The sequence below is a fragment of the Nerophis lumbriciformis genome, linkage group LG17 (assembly GCF_033978685.3).
Source record: "Nerophis lumbriciformis linkage group LG17, RoL_Nlum_v2.1, whole genome shotgun sequence".
Taxonomy (NCBI): Eukaryota; Metazoa; Chordata; class Actinopteri; order Syngnathiformes; family Syngnathidae; genus Nerophis; species Nerophis lumbriciformis.
This window is the reverse complement of record NC_084564.2, coordinates 7,502,501-7,510,000: the sequence shown is the minus strand read 5'-3', so window position 1 is coordinate 7,510,000 and position 7,500 is coordinate 7,502,501. Positions and strand designations below refer to the sequence as shown.

General features: G+C 33.8%; 1 protein-coding gene across 1 annotated transcript in view; it reads left to right on the top strand.

Annotated features, from left to right (window-relative positions):
- tmem91 (transmembrane protein 91) overlaps positions 1-7,500 on the top strand; it is a 40,046-nt gene that overhangs the window by 9,503 nt on the left and 23,043 nt on the right. The window lies entirely within an intron of this gene.

Genomic DNA, 7,500 nt, shown 5'->3' with positions numbered 1-7,500 from the left:
TCGGAAAGGTGTACTTTCCAGCTATAAACGTATCTTAAATTGGGAACATTCCACGTTACCATGGCGACGCTATTCACGATTTAACAAAACAAAAACAAAAATTATATATTTTTTGTGTGCAAAAATGGGCCAATTGAATAGGTACGCCTATTTTCTTTAATACAAGACGTACCGGCGAACGAACCCCCACATGTGATGTACCGTCCAAAAGGTCCCGTTTGCGCCAATAAGCGTATTTTAAATTGGGAACATTTCGTGTTACCATGGGAACGCTATTTACAAACAAATAAAAAAATGGGCCAATTGATTAGGTACGGCGCGTGGGTCTAATACGAGACGTATCGGTCAACGAACCCCCACATATGCTATACCGTCGAAAGGTGTACTTTCCAGCTATAAATGTATTTTAAATTGGGAACATTCCAGGTTACCATGGCGACGCTATTCACGATTTAACAAAAAAAATGCACAATTTTTGGGTGAAAAATGGGCCAATTGAATATCCATCCATCCATCCATCCATTTTCTACCGCTTATTCCCTTTTGGGGTCGCGGGGGGCGCTGGAGCCTATCTCAGCTACAATCGGGCGGAAGGCGGGGTACACCCTGGACAAGTCGCCACCTCATCGCGGGCCAATTGAATAGGTACGCCTATTTTGTTTAATACGAGACGAACCGGCAAACAAACCTCCACATGTGATGTACCGTCGCAAAGGTCTCGTTTGCGCCAATAGGCGTACTTTAAATTGGGAACATTTCGTGTTACCATGGCGACGCTATTGACGAATAAACAAAACAGTAGACACACAACAGAGCCCCTCAGTACAAAAATCATGTTTTTTTTCTATCCGCGTTGGTGTCGAGCAAGCTTGCTCGCAGTTAGCGTGCATTAGCACGTTAACTGCTAGCATACTTGTGAGAACGTTAGCATGCTAGCTTTTTTTTCGCTAGTGTATCTTATAACGTTTAATGCTAGCCTTTTTGCTACTTTCTATGTTTACACCAACAAATACTGCATTTTGGTATTTTGTTCTTACCCAGTCATGTGCTAGCTTCTTAACGTTAGCATGCTAGTATGCTAACATTAGCATGGCTACGTTTCCAGCTAATGTTGCAATTGTTTGTGTAATGTAAGCATGCTAACTTTTTGAGCTACCTTTGCAACCGTTCGCCTCAGAGTCATATAACTTGGTATGTGACACTTTACACCTTACAGTCATACAACTTGGTATTTGAAGCATGCTAACTGTATGCATGTTTACGTTAGCATGCTAGCATGCTAAAATTAAAGTGCTACCTTTTTGAGCTAATTTTGCAACCGTTTACCCTATAGTCATATAACTTCACATGTGACACTTGTTACCTGTTAGCATGCTAATGTTAGCATGCTAGCATACTAATATGAACATGCTACATTTTTAGCTAACTTTATGTTTCTTTCTCTACTTAGACAGCCATACACCTTACAGTCGTATAACTTGGTATGTGACACATGCTAACTGATAGCATGCTACCATTAGCTAGCTAAAATTAGCACGCTAACTTTTTGAGCCACTTTTGCACCCGTTTACCCCAGAGTCGTATAACTTGGTACGTGGCGCTTGTAAACTGTTAGCATGCAAACGTCAGCATGCTAACATTAAAGTGCTAACTTTCTTTGCTAAATGTACTCATGTTTCTCTAATTCCCCAGCCATACACCTTAGAGTCATGTAACTTGGTATGTGACACAAGCTGACTATTATCATGCTCACGTTAGTTTGCTAGCATGCTAACATTAGCATGCTAACTTTTTTAGCTAGTTTTGCAACCGTTTCACCCAGGGTCATTAAACTTGGTATGTGACACTTGTCACCTGTCAGCATGCACGCTAGCAAGCTAACATAAGCATGCTACCTTTTTCTTGTAATTATACTTTTTTTTCTTCTATTTCCGCACCCATACACCTTTGAGACGTATAACTTGGTATATGAAACATGCCGACTGTTATCATGCTATCTTTAGCACACATGCTACGTGTTATCATTTTTGTGTAAACATGATACTGTTTTAGGCTAGCTCTGTGGCTCATTTTGTAGAGTGACAACTAAAACTCCCGGATTCAGACACTCGGCACCATCTAATAAGTACGGCGGATTTCGGCGACCCCCGGCCAGAGGTCCTAGGCCACAGATAACAGGCCCATCAAAATTTCTGTGGGAATTTTCTAGTTGTTTATTATATTTGTTCTTAATGTATTATTATTGTGTATTATTTTTGTCCTTAATGTGTTATTATGTATTATTGTTTATTATATTTGTCCTTAATGTATTATTATTGTGTATTATTATTGTGTTGTTTAGTCAAAGCTCTGAGCAAGTGTGTAGTTGTCAGGTAGAGTAGTGCAGTACTTTCCATCTGCAGCATCACTCCGCTGCTGACGGGAGGGTGCACAAACATGCGGGTGGTTGCAAGTAAATAGTGTGTGTGCGTGTGTGTGTGTGTGTGTGTGCCTTGGTGGCAGGTTTTCCTAGCATGGTGAGGACAATGTGGGGACAACCCCTGCTTTGAAATATGACCTGCGTGCACTGATAGTTAGAGGTCACAGCAGGCGTGACTTTGTCCACTGAGGGCCACACACTGGGAAATTACATTTGATTTTTTTTTTTTTAATGTTTTTTCAAATTTCGTAATTTTACGCCATTTTTGTCAAAGAAACCCCTGTTTTTTGTGGCAAACACACAAATTATGAAATATTTCCCCCCAAAATATTCAAAGTGCAATATTTAAAGTGAAGAAATTGGGGCCTTCAGTAGGTCAATAATTCATAACAACATGGATGATAATTCTTTTTTTTTTTTTTTTTGAGCAATACAAGATTCAAAAAATACCACTAAAATTCTCAAAATTACTTCAACTTAAAGGGGAACATTATCACCAGACCTATGTAAGCGTCAATATATACCTTGATGTTGCAGAAAAAAGACCATATATTTTTTTAACCGATTTCCGAACTCTAAATGGGTGAATTTTGGCGAATTAAACGCCTTTCTAATATTCGCTCTCGGAGCGATGACGTCACGTTGTGACGTCACATCGGGAAGCAATCCACCATTTTCTCAAACAACGAGTCAAATCAGCTCTGTTATTTTCCGTTTTTTCGACTGTTTTCCGTACCTTGGAGACATCATGCCTCGTCGGTGTGTTGTCGGAGGGTGTAACAACACCAACAGGGACGGATTCAAGTTGCACCAGTGGCCCAAAGATGCGAAAGTGGCAAGAAATTGGACGTTTGTTCCGCGCACTTTACCGACGAAAGCTATGCTACGACAGAGATGGCAAGAATGTGTGGATATCCTGCGACACTCAAAGCAGATGCATTTCCAACGATAAAGTCAAAGAAATCTGCCGCCAGACCCCCATTGAATCTGCCGGAGTGTGTGAGCAATTCAGGGACAAAGGACCTCGGTAGCACGGCAAGCAATGGCGGCAGTTTGTTCCCGCAGACGAGCGAGCTAAACCCCCTGGATGTCTTGGCTCACACCGTCCCTTATGCCACCGATGATGATCAAGAGAAGAATATCGACCCTAGCTTCCCTGGCCTGCTGACATCAACTCCAAAACTGGACAGATCAGCTTTCAGGAAAAGAGCGCGGATGTCTACAGAATATATTAATTGATGAAAATTGGGCTGTCTGCACTCTCAAAGTGCATGTTGTTGCCAAATGTATTTCATATGCTGTAAACCTAGTTCATAGTTGTTAGTTTCCTTTAATGCCAAACAAACACATACCAATCGTTGGTTAGAAGGCGATCGCCGAATTCGTCCTCGCTTTCTCCCGTGTCGCTGGCTGACGTGTCGTTTTCGTCGGTTTCGCTTGCATACGGTTCAAACCGATATGGCTCAATAGCTTCACTTTCTTCTTCAATTTCGTTTTCGCTACCTGCCTCCACACTACAACCATCCGTTTCAATACATGCGTAATCTGTTGAATCGCTTAAGCCGCTGAAATCCGAGTCTGAATCCGAGCTAATGTCGCTATATCTTGCTGTTCTATGCGCCATGTTTGTTTGTATTGGCATCACTATGTGACGTCACAGGAAAATGGACGGGTGTATATAACGATGGTTAAAATCAGGCACTTTGAAGCTTTTTTTAGGGATATTGCGTGATGGGTAAAATTTTGAAAAAAACTTCGAAAAATATAATAAGCCACTGGGAACTGATTTTTAATGGTTTTAACCATTCTGAAATTGTGATAATGTTCCCCTTTAAGCACACATTTTTAATTTGTTTTTACTTTCAACACTTAAGTCTCTAGATCAACTTTAGATGTATCCGTCGATTATAAGTTGTTGTTGTTTTATTATGTTTATTTAATTTGGTTCTCATATGCCATTTTTTGTCAAAGAAAAAACATTTTTTTATATGGCAAAAACACAAAATATGTAATATCTTACCCAGAAAATATATTCAAAGTGGAATATTTGATGAGAAGTAATTGGGGTCATAAATATGTCAATAATTCATAACACTGATTTTAATTCTTTTTTTTTTGAGCAATAAAAAAAATTCTCAAAATTGTTATATTAAAAATTTAGATATGTGTGCTCTTTTATTCCACTTTTTATGGCTTTTTTTGGAAGTAGTATTCCCAGAATGTTTTTTTTTTTTTTTACTTTCAACAGTTTTATGCCCTTTTTTTCCCCAAAGAAAATATGTTTTTTATATGGTAAAAACACAAAATATGCAATATTTTACCCCCAAAATATTCAAAGTGGAATATTTGATGTGAAGTAATTGAGGCCAAAAATAGGTCAATAATTCATAACAATATTGATTTCAATTTATTTATATATATATATATATATATATATATATATATATATATATATATATATATATATATATATATATATATATAGTTTACAAAAATACCACAAAAATTCTGAAAATTGTTAAAAATTCAAAAACAATCTACTAAAAATTAAATATGTGTGCTCTTTCATTTCACTTTTTAATGCCTTTTTTTGGAAATAGTATTCCAAGAATGTGCCATCAAAACATTTTTTTTTAACTTTCAACAATTTGATGCCCTTTTTTCCCAAAGAAAACATGTTTTTTTACATGGTAAAAACACAAAATATGCAATATTTTACCCCATAAATATTCAAAGTGGAATTATTGATGTGAAGTAATTGAGGCCATAAATAGGTCAATAATTCATAACATTGATTTCAATTTATTTATTTTAAAAAACAATTTTTTTGAGCAATAAAAGTTTGAAAAAATACCACAAAAATTCTGAATTTTTTTTTTAAAATCTACTAAAAATTATAGGTGTTTTTTTTTATTCCACTTTTTATGCCTTTTTTTTGGAAGTAGTATTCCCAGAATGTTCCATCGAAACATTTTTTTTTACTTTGAACAATTCTATGCCCTTTTTTCCCCCAAAGAAAACATGTTTTTTTATATGGTAAAAAAAACAAAATATGAAATATTTTATCCCAAAAATATTCAAAGTGGAATATTTGATGTGAAGTAATTGAGGCCATAAATAGGTCAATAATTCATAACATTGATTTCAATTTATATATATATATATATATATATATATATATATATATATATATATATATATATATATATATATATATATAATATACAATTTATATATATATATATATATATATATATATATATATAAATTGAAATCAATGTTATGAATTATTGACCTATTTATGGCCTCAATTACTTCACATCAAATATTCCACTTTGAATATTTTTGGGGTAAAATAATTTGTTTTGAGCAATAAAAGTTTCAAAAAATACCACAAAAATTCTCAAAATTGTTAAAAATTTTAATAAATAATATTAAAAATTAAAAATGTTTGCTCTTTTATTCCACTTTTTATGCCTTTTTTGGAAGTAGTATTCCCAGAATGTGTTTTTTTTTTAACTTTCAACAATTTTATGCCCTTTTTTTCCCCAAAGAAAATATGTTTTTTATATGGTAAAAACACAAAATATGCAATATTTTACCCCCAAAATATTCAAAGTGGAATATTTGATGTGAAGTAATTGAGGCCAAAAATAGGTCAATAATTCATAACAATATTGATTTCAATTTATTTATATATATATATATATATATATATATATATAAAGTTTACAAAAATACCACAAAAATTCTGAAAATTGTTAAAAATTCAAAAACAATCTACTAAAAATTAAATACGTGTGCTCTTTCATTTCACTTTTTAATGCCTTTTTTTGGAAATAGTATTCCAAGAATGTGCCATCAAAACATTTTTTTTTAACTTTCAACAATTTGATGCCCTTTTTTCCCAAAGATATTTTACCCCAAAAATATTCAAAGTGGAATTATTGATGTGAAGTAATTGAGGCCATAAATAGGTCAATAATTCATAACATTGATTTCAATTTATTTATTTAAAAAAAAAATTTTTTTGAGCAATAAAAGTTTGAAAAAATACCACAAAAATTCTGAACATTTTTAAAATTTAAAAAAAAATCTACTAAAAATTAAATGTGTGCTCTTTTATTCCACTTTTTATGCCTTTTTTTTGGAAGTAGTATTCCCAGAATGTTCCATCGAAACATTTTTTTTTTACTTTGAACAATTCTATGCTCTTTTTTCCCCCAAAGAAAACATGTTTTTTTATATGGTAAAAAAACAAAATATAAATAAATAAATGATAAATGGGTTGTACTTGTATAGCGCTTTTCTACCTTCAAGGTACTCAAAGCGCTTTGACACTACTTCCACATTTACCCATTCACACACACATTCACACACTGATGGAGGGAGCTGCCATGCAAGGCGCTACCAGCACCCATATGAAATATTTTACCCCAAAAATATTCAAAGTGGAATATTTGATGTGAAGTAATTGAGGCCATAAATAGGTCAATAATTCATAACATTGATTTCAATGTATATATATATATATATATATATATATATATATATATATATATATATATATATATACATATATATATATATATATATATACATATATATATATATATATATATATATATATATATATATATATATGTATATATATATGATCTGTTTTGAGCAATAAAAGTTTCAAAAAATACCACAAAAATTCTCAAAATTGTTAAAAATTGAAATAAATAATATTAAAAATTTAAAATGTTTGCTCTTTTATTCCACTTTTTATGCCTTTTTTGGAAGTAGTATTCCCAGAATGTGCCATCAAAAAATGGCCCCCGGGCCGCACCTTGGATCCCCCTGGTGAGACCCACCGAGTGTTATGTTGACAAAAGTGAGCGGAAAAACAGTAGCAAAATGTCAACAAAGCTCCTCATTATGGATTATTAGTGTGTGCTGGCTGCTGTGTAATCATCATCATCATCATCATCGTCATCATCATCATCATCATCATCAATGTGAACGCATGCATGCGTCCTCACTACAAGGCTGAAATCCAGGCCGAAATCTTCTCTTCCAGTTCTTATCGAGCTGAA